Below are 14,268 nucleotides of genomic sequence, written 5' to 3' on the forward strand. Positions count from 1 at the left end.
TATACATTTTCAAGAAATGTGCATTATTTTCCATTCTAGTGAAATGAAGTGCATAACTGTGTAATACCAACGCCTTCCAGACAAATGCATCCACAGTTGACATTAGCCAGTCTAAAATTCAAAAAATGAAAGTTACATACTCACCCTAATGACAGATCCATATTGTCTTCTTTTCATCCAGTTCAGCTTTGGGTTACTGGATCTGAATATATCCAACCTAGGCACCTTTAGAAGCTATGGATCCAGGGCTCTGACTCCTCCCCTTCCCATATTTCTTCTCTTCTTTCAAATACCTCACATCAAGTTTGCCTACTTACCAGTCAACAAAATGTCTTTTAATCTCACAAAATATAACATTTAAATTCTATACCAGATTATAACCTGGAGAAAACAACCACATGAGGTTGTGTAATAACAAGTTTCCTGGTTAGGTCCATACAATCAAAAAGGAGTGCCAGAGGACAAAATTTTGGAAGGAGGAAGGGATGTTGAACTGGATGAAAAGAAGACACCATGGATCTATTGTTATGGTGAGTGCACAACTTTCGTATCCAGTGTTGGTCTTTTTTATATCCGATTCAACCTTTGGGACAGATGCCCTAGCTGCCACAAACCTGAGGGGTATCAAGAAAGGATATTCCTGAGAATGGTGGCGCCAAAAGACATATATAATCTTGAATATACATCTAGCTTATAATGAGTAATTAATGTGTGACACGTGGACCAAGTTGCTGCAGCACAGATTTCATCTATAGGAACTCTAACTATAAAAGCTGTAGAAGTAGCCGCAGACCATGTTGAGTGAGCTCTTGGTTTCTTAGTTAAAGCGAGTCCCGATTTTTCATACAGAAAGCTATGCAGTCTGACCACCACTTTAACAATGTGATTTTAGAAACATTCTGACCTAGCTTGGCTTTAGAAAAAGCTAAAAACAGCTGATCAGACTTTCTGACGTCTTTATGGAGATAAACTCTAAACTGTCTGTGGACATCCGATAGATGTAGAATATATTTACCTTTGTTAAGCAATTGTGGGAAGAATACTAGTAAATTAATGGCTTGATTAATGCTCATTTCAAATGGCATTTTTGGGATTTGTTCTCAAAATTCAAGTAAAGAGGTTTACAAGAAAGTGCCTGTAATTTGGAAATCCTTTTAACCAAAGTGATGGCCACCAGAAAAATAGTCTTCCAAGAAAGATACTTTAAGTTTGCTGAAGCTACTGGTTCAAAGAAGGGTTTTGTTAATGCTTGAATCATGATAGTTAGGACCAACAGGATCCCTTATGGGAGGTCTTAAAAAAAAGTTCCCCTTAGAACGGCCTTTGAAATCTTTAGGGGAGCTATAGGCATTTGACTGAGGACTATATGGAAACTGGAAATAGCAGGTGTATATCACATAATCGAAATCCCAAAATATCGAACACCATAAGCTCGAACTTGGAATGTCGAAATGTGATATAATCGAAAGCTCAGAACAGCAATTTTTTCCCAGGGAAAAAAGTCACTGTTCCAAGAAACACACACACAACTCAAGCACACCAAAAAAAGTAATCCACACATATACACTTAAAATCCTACTTCTAACCCTACACTAAACTCTACATACACTACTAACTATCCACTTACCTCAACCCAAACCCTAACCCTAAGGTCCGTAACTATCACACACTCACCTTACCCACTCCCTAACCCTAAGGTCCATAACTATCGCACACTCACTTTACCCACTCCCTAACCCTAAGGTCCCTAACTATTGCACACTCACCTTACCCGCTCCCTAACCCTAAGGTCCCTAACAATCGCACACTCACCTTACCCGCACCCTAACCCTAAGGTTCCTCATCATCATCATCTTTCAGCTGTTCCCGTTAGGGGTCGCCACAATGGATCATCTGTTTCCATTTCTTCCTATCCTCTGCATCTTGCTCTGTCACACCAACCACCTGCATGTCCTCTCTCACCACATCCATAAACCTTATCTTAGGCCTTCCTCTTTTCCTGTTACCTGGTAGCTTCATCCTTAGCATACGTTTCCCAATATACTCAGCATCCCTCCTCAGCACATGTCCTACCCAACGTAATCTTGCCTCTCTGGCTTTGTCTCCAAACCTTCCAACCTGGGCTGACCCTCTAATATACTTATTCCTAATCCTGTCCACCTTCGTCACACCCAGTGCAAATCTTAACATCTTTAACTCTGCCACATCCAGCTCTAACTCCTGCCTTTTTGTCAATGCCACTGTCTCCAACCCATATAACATAGATGGTCTCACTACCCCTCTTGTAGACCTTCCCTTTCACTCTTACTGGTACTCGTCTGTCACAAATCACTCCTGACACTCTTCTCTACCCACTCCATCCTGCCTGTACTCTCTTCTTCAACTCTCTTCCACACTCACTGTTACTCTGAACTGTTGATCCCAAGTATTTAAACTCATCCACCTTTGCCACCTCTACTCCTTGCATTCTCACAATTCCTCTAGCCTCCCTCTCATTCACACACATATATTCTGTCTTAGTCCTGCTGACCTTCATTCCTCTTCTCTCTAGAGCATATCTCCATCTCTCCAGGGTCTCCACCACCTGTTCCCTACTCTCACTACAGATCACAATGTCATCTGCAAACATCATAGTCCACGGGGACTCCTGTCTGATCTCGTCTGTCAGCCTGTCCATCACCATTGCAAATAAGAAAGGGCTCAGAGCTGATCCTTGATGTAATCCCACCTCCACCTTAAATGCAGCCGTCACTTCCACCGCATACCTCACCGCTGTCACACTACCCTCGTACATATCCTGTACCACTCTTACATACTTCTCTGACACTCCCGACTTCCTCATACAATACCACAACTCCTCTCTACGCACCCTGTCATATGCTTTCTCTAAGTCTACACAAACACAATGCAACTCCTTCTGACCTTCTCTGTACTTCTCCATCAACACTCTCAGAGCAAACATTGCATCTGTAGTGCTCTTTCCTGGCATGAAACCATACTGCTGATCACTAATCATCACATCCCTTCTTAACCTAGCTTCCACTACTCTTTCCCATACCTGCTGTGACTGATCAGTTTAATCCCTCTGTAGTTACTACAGCTCTGCACATCACCCTTATTCTTAAAAATCGGTACCAAAACACTTTTTCTCCATTCCTCAGGCATCCTCACTTTCCAAAATTTCATTAAACAATCTGGTTACAAACTCCACTGCCATTTCACCTAAACACCTCCATGCTTCCACAGGTATGTCATCTGGACCAACAGCCTTTCCATTCGTCATCCTTTTTGTAGCTATCCTTACTTCCTCCTTGCTAATCCATTGCACTTCATGATTCACTATCCCCACATCATCCAACCTTCTATAACTCTCATTCTCTTCATTCATCAACCCCTCAAAGTACTCTTTCCATCTGCTCAACACACTCTCCTCGCTTGTATGTTTCCCTCATTATCCTTTATCACCTTTACCTGCTGCACATCTTTCCTAGCTCGGTCCCTCTGTCTAGTCAATCGGTACAGGTCCTTTCTCCCTCCTTAGTGTCAAACCTTTCATACAACTCTTCATATGCCATATCCTTAGCCTTCGCCACCTCTCTCTTTGCCATGCACCTCATCTCCTTATACTCCTGTCTACTCTTTTCATCTCTCTGACAATCCCACTTCTTCTTTGCCAACCTCTTTCTCTGTATACTCTCCTGTACTTCCTCATTCCGCCACCATGTCTCCTTGTCGCCCTTCCTCTGTCCAGATGTCATACCAAGCACCTTTCTAGCCATCTCCCTTACTAGCTCTGCTGTAGTTACCCAGCTATTTGGTAACTCTTCACTGCCACCAAGTGCCTGTCTTAACTCTTCCCTGAACTCCACCTCACAATTACCCTTTTTCAATTGCCACCATTTGATCCTCGGTGCTGCCCTTACACTCATCCTCCTCTTCTTGAACCCTAAGGTCCCTAACTATCGCATACTCACCTTACCCACTCCCTAACCCAAAGGCCCCTAACTATCACACAGTCACCTTACCTGCTCCCCTAACCTTAAGGTCCCTAACTATCCCATTCCCACACTCACCTTAACCCGGTCTGTTCGCACACTTACCTTAACCCAGTCCATAACCTTCGCACCACAGTGGAGAAAATAGCGAAGCGGCAGAAACAGCCCACCAAATTCTTTCCCTAGGAAAGAATTCAATGTTCTGCAGCTTCGCTATTTTCAGCATTCGCTGTTTTGGGTACGATATTATAACATTCAATGTTTTACTACTTTGATGTTATAATATAAACCCAGAAATAGCAACTAATTGAACTGGTTCAAAGGAGGGTTTTGCTAATGCTTGAAGCATGATAGTTAGGAGAAACAGGATCCCTTATAGGAGGTCTTAAAAAAAAAGCTTCCCTTAGAACAGGCTTTGAATTTTTTAGGGGAGCTATAGCCATCTGATTGTGTCCAGTATGGAAACTGGAAATCGCAACTAATAGAACTTTGATTGTTGAAAAGCTGTATCTTTTTTGGAAAAGGTATGACAAGAAATCTAGAATGGAAGGAAGTGAAACTGAAAAGGGATCTGTCCCCTTAGCAGCTGGCCAGACACAGAATCTCTTTCATTTGCTAACATAAACTTTTCTGTTACTCAATTTTCAGAGGTTAACAAAATATTAATCACTTTCAGGGAAAGGCTGGCATCTCTGGCCACCTTTAAAATTGGAGAAACCACGCGGTTAGTTTTAGTGTCTCCGGGTCTGGGTGAAGCTGCCTGGATGAGTGAAACAGAAGATCTGTATGGCTGTCCAGCATCCTGGGAGGCCATAGTAGATGAGTTTGAAGGAAGGGTAACCACACTTGCCAGGGCTGAAAAGGAGCAATGAGGATCACTTTAGCCATGTACCATCTTGCTTTCTGAACAAACTTTGTTATTAGAAGAACAGGGGGAAGGCATATAAAAGACCTGAGGGCCAGTTGTGGACTACAGCATCTCTCAGCAACTGTCCTTGTGGAGGGATAAGGGTGAAGCAACTGCTGCACTTGTAGGTTAGGTATGAACCAATAAGACTGCAGTGAGGTTGACCTCAGTGGCTTAAGATCTAATTCGCCACTGCTTAACTGAATGACCACTCATGAGGCTGGAGGATGAATCTGCTCAATTTGTCCACTAACACAATGGAAGTCCTGGGAATATGCATTTCTATGAGAAAGCAATGGGAAGACATCACTCTTTACCACACTCTTATGTCCTCTTGGCGTACAGAACATGAATGGATTCCAGCCTGCTTGTTGATGTAATAGATTACTGACATGTTGTCAATATAGATGGAGATCACACCCTTGGGGAGAGAGTCCTGGAAGGCCTGCAATGCTAGGAGAACTGCTATCATCTCCAGGACACTGACGTGGAGAGTGGTCTCTGTGTTTGACCATGAACATTTATTTATTTTTTTATTTATTTAACATTTGTTGACCGGGAATGTCCGACTAGGTTCCACAGAGCCTGTTTTCAGTGGAGGCCCGAGGAGAAATGCTCCAGATGCATGTCTTTGGAACATTGAACCATCTTCCTTTCAAAATGCCCCCACCCCAGGTAGGGAACTATCTGTGGTTATTATGGCTGTGGGAAGATGTAGAGAAAAGGGATGACCTTCTTGGAGAGCTGTGGAGGTAAACCACCATGTGATGCAAGGCTTGCACATGGGAGTCAGACACATCCACACATGAAGAGGGTGGAGAAACTGGGACCATTGTACAGAATGGGTCCACTGAAGAATTCTTATGTAGTAGTTGGCTACTGGAACTAACATTATTGTCAAAGCGATCAGTCCTAGCAATTGAAGGATAAATCTTGCAGGTGGCAAGAGGCACTGATGAACTTAAAAAGCTGGCTGCTGTAGAGATACAATCCTTGACTCTGGGGAGTGGCTCTCTGATTCCTCATGTTCAAATGGCATCCGATAAACTCTATTTGTTGTGTGAGTACTAGTTCGCATTTGTAATGGTTGACTGTGATCTCCAAATGTTGAAGAAACTGGAGCAAGAAGTTCCACTGCTGGAGTAGGAGATCCTTGGTTGGAGTGGTGAGAAGCCAACTGTCTTAAGCATGATAACACCCAGAGCCCTAACAGTCTGAAATGTGCTACAACTACTGCCATGTACTTTGTGAACATCTGGGGAGCAGTGGTGAGACCAAAGGGCAGTGCCCTAAATTAGAAGTGACTGTCTCCCAGCTGTAAACAGAGAAATCTCTTTGATTGCCTTGAAATCATTTTACAGTAGAAGGCATCCTGGAGATCTGCAGAGCACATCCAATCCTCAGTGAATGGACTGAACTGTGAACATCCAGAACTTTGTCTGTTGCATGAACTGGTTGAGGTGGCTGAGGTCCCCTGTCTTTTTTTGAAACTAAAAAAAACCATGAATAGACCAGATTCTAAGAAGTGGTCTGGGGGGGGGGGGGGCTGTTGGGTGCCTCTTTCTCCTAACAGCTTTATGAATTTTGCTGTTGCAGATTCCATCTGATAGGGTAGTACTGTGGAATCCTTGTTTTCTTTAAGGGAGTGGAAACAAAGGTATTATATAGCCTCTGGTGACTATCTGCAGCACCCAAGTGTCTTATGTGATAGCCTGTCAGGCTTGAGGGTGCAGGGATAAGAGCTCTTGACTGCAACCAAAGTGTAGCAATCAGGCAATCCTTTAGGGCTGCTGGAAGGATTTCTCAGAAAAGGGACCACGAAATACTTAATTCTGTGGTCCGCCTGTGTCTTTAGGATGATGTCCATTAAAACTGCCCCCCCCCCCCACCTCATGAGAACCTGTCTGCTGGAGCATCTTGTTTGAACCTTTGGGACTTCCTGAACCACATATTCTTGTCACCTGTATGATTTCTGGAGAAGGCTCCCTGAGGGGTTGAGAAGTGAATTACAACAGCAGAAAGGTCTTACCATCCTGCTTGCTTCTGGTGAGAGTTTCTTTAACCTTTGGTCTGAAGAGTGTGGAGACATCAAAGGGAAAAGGAGTGTTAAGGAAGTAAATCTTGAAGACTTTCGCAAAGTCAAACAATTGCATCCAGGTGGGCTGGCAGATAGCTATACTGGTACCTGCTGCTCTAGCCAAGCCATCAGCTGTGTTGGAAAGCAGATGAATGGATATGGACATTGATTGTAACATAGACAGCTGAGACCCCAGTTTTTTCTGGGCAACTGTCAGTAGGTTACCACTGAGAGACTTGGTCAGATCCTTTGTCAAGTCCCTCTAGAAACATGTCATGTGGACCAGGTAGTTCAGCACTCTAAGTGTGAAAGTAACTGAAGCATTCACCCAGTTCCCAAATTTGTCCAGCCCTCTTGATTCCCTCTGTTAGGAGGAAGGACAGAGATACTCTCTTCAGAGAGTTCCCTTTTAGTGGCTGCCACCACAACCATGGCATATACTGGGGGACGCTAGCTCTAGTGTACTCTATCCTTAGTTGCAACCAAAATCTTGTCCAGCTTCTTAGGGATCGGCTTCACCATCTAAGGATCCTTTTAAGCCCACTGAGCTACCAGGTCTATGAGTACATCAGTAGGTGGTGCCATCCAAGAGGTAGAAGAGCCAGCTCCAAAAGCCTCAAGGAACACAGGCTCTTCATGGGAGGGTGTATCAGTGCGATGTTCCCCTCACTGCTTCATCAATTCCAAAATGTCACCAAAGGTGATGCTCTCCAGAGGGGATCTTGGGGATCCCTTCATCCAAGTCTGTGTCTTCAGTGACTGATTCCATGGAGGAATCTAAATGTCTCCTCTTACATGTCTGTTTTTCAGGACCCTGCCTCGGCTGGACTTCCAGAGACAGGTCGGAATCAGATAGGGAGCTCACATGGTCAACAGCCTCAATTCTAAGGGAAGCTGACTGGCCCTGTTGACGTGTATGTGCTGAGTCAGACATAATATCCAAAAGAGGTTAAGACTGAGCTGACCATATGGAAGGCACCTCTTCTCTTGGCCCAGCAAGAACTATTTTGAAAGTGTTGAATGCCAAGGCAGAGATTGGAACCAAAGATACTTCTGTATCTTCATAGTGAGATGAAGGAAGTGCCTCCCCCGATGTGACTTGCCCTGGATACAAAGTAGACACTGGGGTCGAGCTATCTAGTGCAGATGTGTCAAGTGAAAAAAATGGCTCTGAAAGTTTCGGCATTGAATCTGCACCTTGAGTCTTCTCACCAATGCTTCATCTCTGAGACTTATTCCAATCCAACAGCATTGGAGTCAAGAGAGTAAGGAACACAGTCAGAGTCAAAGTCGACAGGACTATTGACTCCAACATGGGTGCTCCCAGGAAGCTCAGATACATGGGTCTTGGATCCAAAGGACAGACTGAATTGGAGAAATTAGTCGAGGGATTGTTGGAGACATTCTTGGAATGTCCTACGTGGATGGAGCTGGGAGAACCCTTGCTGAATTTGCATCTGAAGAAATCTCTGCATCATCCTGTTGACATCTGCTTTGGTAAGGCTCCTTAATGACCACACAGATTATATGTGCCCTTCTAAACATTTGTGGATATCATGCCTTTCCACCAAAAAATATTATATTTAATAAGAAATATTGACTTAGTATGCCTGCAATAGAAGTATATATTTCAGTAATTACTAAGAAGAATCAAGAAAGCACTCCTGCACACTTTTATAGTTAAATAAAAAAAAATACATCTCAACATATAAAGAAAGTATACTTATGTAATAACTAACCATAACCATAGACATGTAAATAAATTTCATTACTGCAGGATTCATAAGTATGTAAACTGTCTGCTGAAGACAGACATTAGCCTTTAGCCAGATTCCCCAGCAGTTGGATGTTCCCCAGTATGAAAGACTACAGTCTTGAACCATAGCTCTTAGAGAGCAGCCTGGCTAAAAAAGAGCCTAACTTGTGTATTTACGTCTCCTCTTTATTGATGCCCTGACAAAGCACATGAAGCTAAAAAAGTAGCAGAAAAAGAAACTAAGATAAAGCAAGGTATATAAGTAATGCAAAATATTTTAGATAAACTAAAACTTTTTTGAGTCTGGCTTCTTTAACTAAGTGACTTACCAACTAATAATAGCCAATATTAGAAAGGGGAAGGAGTTACTAAAAAAATGACACCAAGACTGTTAATCTAGGACAGTGATGGTAAACCTATGATACGTGTGTCAAAGGTGACATGCCACGATGTTTTGGGTGATACACCAGAGTTCACCAACACCTGAGTTACCAAAGAAACCAACCAAACAAAAATATAAGAAATATGAGACCCTGCACTACTCAAAGAATAAAATGAATTCTCACCATCTGTATCAGTACATCATCTGTCATCACGGTAGCAGCACAGTTCAGCTGACTTCTGTCTGCTGCATCCGAAGCTCATTTTCAAGGCACAAGCACGATGTCTGCAACTGCAGCTTCCAAACGAGTGTTTGTTTGAAATCAGCTTTCACAGTCATTGATCACGTGAAGTGCAAAGAATTATTTTTTGCCAGGAGCCAGTTCAACAACACTGCTGCAGAGGTAAGAAAGTTATTAACCATAAAGACTATTTCAGTATACTGTCTCAAGAGTCTGCAGAGGGTAGTGCTGACATTGTTTTCTCGCATGGTTACACTTCTGCAAAGGACAAGTAGTCTGCATTTCTAAGTGTGTGCTGTTTTACATTCCTCTCAACTGTCGTGCTTAATCCCTCCTAAAACTGGTGACTTTTTACACTTAATAATAACAATAATTAGATTTATAGACTTATTTTACTTCAGAAAATGTATATTAATTCACATTCATTTCATTCCGTTTACGTTTGGGGGAGGTGACATTCCAGCAGAGGCAAGTTACGACATTTTCCGAATTTTTGTCATGCCAAGCCCAAAAGGTTCAGCATCACTGATCTAGGATGTCCTGCAGTGAAGAAATTAATCTTTGTTTGAAAGTTATTATTGTTATTTTCATATTTATGTAAGTATTTTTATGACTGAAAGACCTACATGTTATTGAGATGCACAGTGTGAAACACTAATGTGGGAGACAAGACAATTTACTGTCAATGCTGGTTTATAACACACTATACTGGAAATATTGCTAGTTGTTAGTAATTATGAAAATGAACAATATTTCCATATGTACTTAATACTTCAAAAATCAAGTTGACATTAGGTGAAGCCATAGATGCTGTTGAAGAAAACTTTCTTTAATATTTGCACATTCTGAGAGATATTATTTATTTTGCTAATAATACAATTAAACATTGTTTTCATATTTATTTAAATATCTAAGTAATCATTCATTTATACAAGAATTTCTTATTGCCATGCGAAAATTTACATCTGGTTAACAGAAATGTTCTAATAACATAGGTTGCCTAGTTTTCAATATAAGATTTTTTTTTAATTTATAAAAATAGAATTTGAGGTTTGTGTGCATTATAATGTATTATAACATTTATGGAAAAGACTCTGAATGCACTGACTATTATCACTTTAAAACATACTTCTTACTGATAACTGATATTTGTACTGTTTTAATAGCTTTTATTATTCACAAAGTAATTACAGTTGTTTATCTTTGCTTTTTAAGTTTATTTTTCAGAAAATGCTCTGTAATGCAAGATGTGTGTTGGCTGCTAGAGGTGTGATATTCCACATCACTTAAGTGTTAATGAGTTAAAGAATATCAAAACTTAAAAATATGCATATGTTATGACAGACTTGTGTACTTAGAAAAAAAAAAGCTAATAGACTAGAAAGGTAGTCTAAGAATATATACGATGGCTACTACAGCCAATAAGCAGGAAGAAGGAAGCCCATCTTATACTACTTATTGCATTGTTTGACATCTGCTGTTATGGAAGAGTTGTCACATAGCTGCACCATCTACATTATAAAGATCATTGCTATGGAATTGATAAATACGTGCTATAAGATTACAAAGCTCCATAATGTGATTGGTCTTTAGATTAACCTTCAGCAATGCAGTTACAAAGCCTGTTCTACCCCTGGTACGTAGTTCCTAAGTATGATTCCCAGATAGCTGCCTTTTATGAGGAGCTTAGACGCCCTTACCATGTATGTATGGGCTGTCTCCAGATATTGCAGTTTTCTCTCTCCACATCCTAAACTAGCAATCAGCTGGTAAAAGCCTGGTACTTGTTATGTCTTTGGAAACTTCTATGGTCTGCATTTCCAAAACATTCGGAAACACTAAAATCTCCAAGGGTTTTTGATGTTTTGGAATAAAAGGGATGTGGCCTGGTACTGCTTTAATGTAAAACTCTATTGCACAGACCCTTGACACTACCAGTCTGACTTAGCAACTTTTGTTAAATGACACTTGTCTACCTAAAAGAGAAAATCTGCCTCTTGTTTGCACCACATTGAGCAGAACCAGGAATAAGTGATGCAAGAAGCTGATCTCATGATTATGTGAAGAAAGGTCTGTCTTGTATTGGGATGCCGCTGCGTCTGTCTCTTGTCCCACCATTCTGTGTTTTTTGTTTTCAGCCTGCTGCTGTTGTCTTGCTTGCTTCCTATAGAGTGGCAAGCTTTGAGGGGTAATTTCTTCTATATTTAGGGACTGAATGATGAAACAGTTGTTTAGCATTCTGTTTTTCCCCTTTACTTCTAGCTGCTTTAAAGCTTTCAGAGGAGCTGTTGTCTCTAAACAGACAACTGTTAGCCTGAGATGCATTTTAGAATCTTAGCTTTTACTTCATTAGTAAAAGGTTGGGTTTTAACCATGCATTCTTTTTATCCCTTCTTGAAAATCTGAAGCAAAGAAATATAGAACAGCAGGAACAGGTGCAGTAAAAGGATTCGATTCTCTCTCTGATGGGCCCAATAAGAAAATCTTTTTCATTTGCTCGTGTAAATTTTTCTAGTGGAGGCTTTCTGGAATGATACCAATATCTGGCAGACAGGGGATGAAAGCCTGGGCTGTCTAACCACTATTGGAATTGGAAAAACCGTGCGGTCAACTTGAGGCATGCAATGTCTGATGTGTTATCCCCGAGGGATGAGAGATCAGATTTGGACTAGGATCTAATATTCAAGGTGGACATAGAAGATTAGCTCACAGGAAGGGGAACCACACCTAAAGAGGCCAAAAAAAGGGGAAATGAGGATAACTTTGCTCTTCATCTGAAGTGTTTTCTGTAGAAATCTGAGGATTAGTGGAATGTAGGGGGGATAAGCATAAAGGAGACTGGAAGGCCAAATGTAGACTAGAACATCTCTCGGTGACTTCCTCCCGGGGGGTGGATCAGGGCAAAGTACCTGCTGCACTTCTTGTTGTGAGGACAGACTAATAGATCGCAGCAAGGTTGATCCCATTGACAGAAAATCCTGTACACCACCAACTGGTTGAGAGATCACTCATTAGGCATAAAAATGGACCTACTAAGTTTGTCTGCTAGCACATTGGATTTCCCTGTCATGTACATTCCCATAAGAAAGTGGTTGGAGAGATCTCCCACTGCCACATTCTCCTTGCATCTCGACAAAGGGGATATATACCGATCCGCTGTACTAAATTCTTCGGTAAATACCGGTTCTGAGGGCAAAATTTTGGGGTGTCAGGAATTCCCAAGTGGCTCCTTTAGTTCCCAAAATTCCTGTTTTTTTTTTTTTTTCAAATTTTTTTTTTGGACAAATTTGTTGTTGATATCATCAACTGCAGGGCATGTGCGATGACATCAGCTTTGCAAGGCAGACTGCCAGCCTGTTGGAATTTGGCTGAGGGCTCAAGGGGGTGTGTACTCTCTCTGTTTACCTTTTCTTTAGGTAATGTGGTTGCAGGTAGTCATGACAGAGATTAGAGTCAACAAATAGAGTGGTGGAGAGGACGACTACTCTCTCGTCTCGAGCAGGCAGTTGTTTTTTGTTTTAAATTAATTACAGCAACCGCTGAGTCCTGAGCCAATCATTGTTACTAATTAATTCAAGTGCAGCAGTCAAGCTCCAGAGTCGGACCAGTCTGCGGTGGGTCTAAGTCTTGTCTTGAATCTCTCTTCTTAATCAGGCAGTGCACACTGCAGAGAAGACATTAAAAAAAAATTATCTTGACTACCAGACTGTACCAGTTCTTCCCCAGGCTCCTCCAGGTAAGGAGAAAAAAAAAGCCAGTGACTACTGTACTATTAGTCATAATAATCATCAATCATCAATATGTAGAATAGCTCACAGTAATCTACTCTTCTCCAGCCTAATTTGTTTAACAACATGCGGCAAGCAAGAAGAAACTGTTTTACAGGAAATTAACATTTCTTTTCATTTAAGCAGTACTGATGTGGTGCATGCAGTTCTCAGAAGTACTAAGGACAGGCTTGCACCTTGAGGAAAACATAATTACGTACCTATGTACAATAATTATGGCTGAGGTACCACATGCGGTCTCTTCACAGTGGGAAGGCTGTGGAAAAATTAATATTTTTATTTATTTTAGAAATTAAAAATACATAGTTCTAACAATAAAGACTGAAATATCATTTTCAGCTGACAAGAAAACCTAGTTTTATTTACTTTTGAAATATAGTGGCCGATTTAGCACTAGCACTTGTTAATTTCTGAGTTTGAAGAAGCTGCAATGGAATATTCAATCACCCCAGCTTCACAAAATGTCTGGCATTGTATTTGAATGGTGCTGAGAAATGTATGCAACTGGTTTATGTTGAAGGACTGAATTTCTAGTTGGCATGTAGCCTGCCATCGGTCTATATTATAATCTTGAATGATTAAAAGATGAAACGCTCTTTAATCGACCAGTTAAAATCAAAAACACTAAATCCCGAACACACAGAACAGCGATTTTTTTCCCAGGGAAAAAAATTGCTGCTCTGCAAAAAAAAAAAAAAAAAAATCCAAACACAAAATAAAGTGGGGGGGGGCTTCACCCCCCAACTTAGATCTACCAACTTTGAGATCGCACCACAGTGGAGGAAATGGCAAAGACCCAAAAACAGCCCAGTGATTTTTTTTTCCCCCTGGGAAAAAAAATTGCTGTTCTGTGTGTTCGGAATTTAGTTCTTTCGATTTTAAGGGGTCGATTAAACAGCATTTGCTCTTTTAATTGTTCGAAGTTATAATATAGACCCGCCTGTCATAACTAAGTAAGGAAATTTTCTCATGCCATGTTGGTTTCTCGTGGTGGTGCATTAGTGGTACTTACTATATTGTTTGTTTTCGCTTTCTGCAGTAGCGTTGTCGCCTCACAGTAAGACGCTGTCTGGTTCGATTCTCAGATAGAGCGTGTTCTGTGTGGAGACATGCGTGAATGGG

General features: G+C 41.3%; 1 protein-coding gene across 1 annotated transcript in view; it reads right to left on the reverse strand.

The window, feature by feature from the left end:
* Positions 1-14,268, reverse strand: part of DNAH14 (dynein axonemal heavy chain 14) — a 2,550,346-nt gene that overhangs the window by 401,495 nt on the left and 2,134,583 nt on the right. The window lies entirely within an intron of this gene.

This window comes from Protopterus annectens, chromosome 1.part2 (genome assembly GCF_019279795.1).
Source record: "Protopterus annectens isolate FY-2018-M chromosome 1.part2, PAN1.0, whole genome shotgun sequence".
Lineage (NCBI taxonomy): Eukaryota > Metazoa > Chordata > Ceratodontiformes > Protopteridae > Protopterus > Protopterus annectens.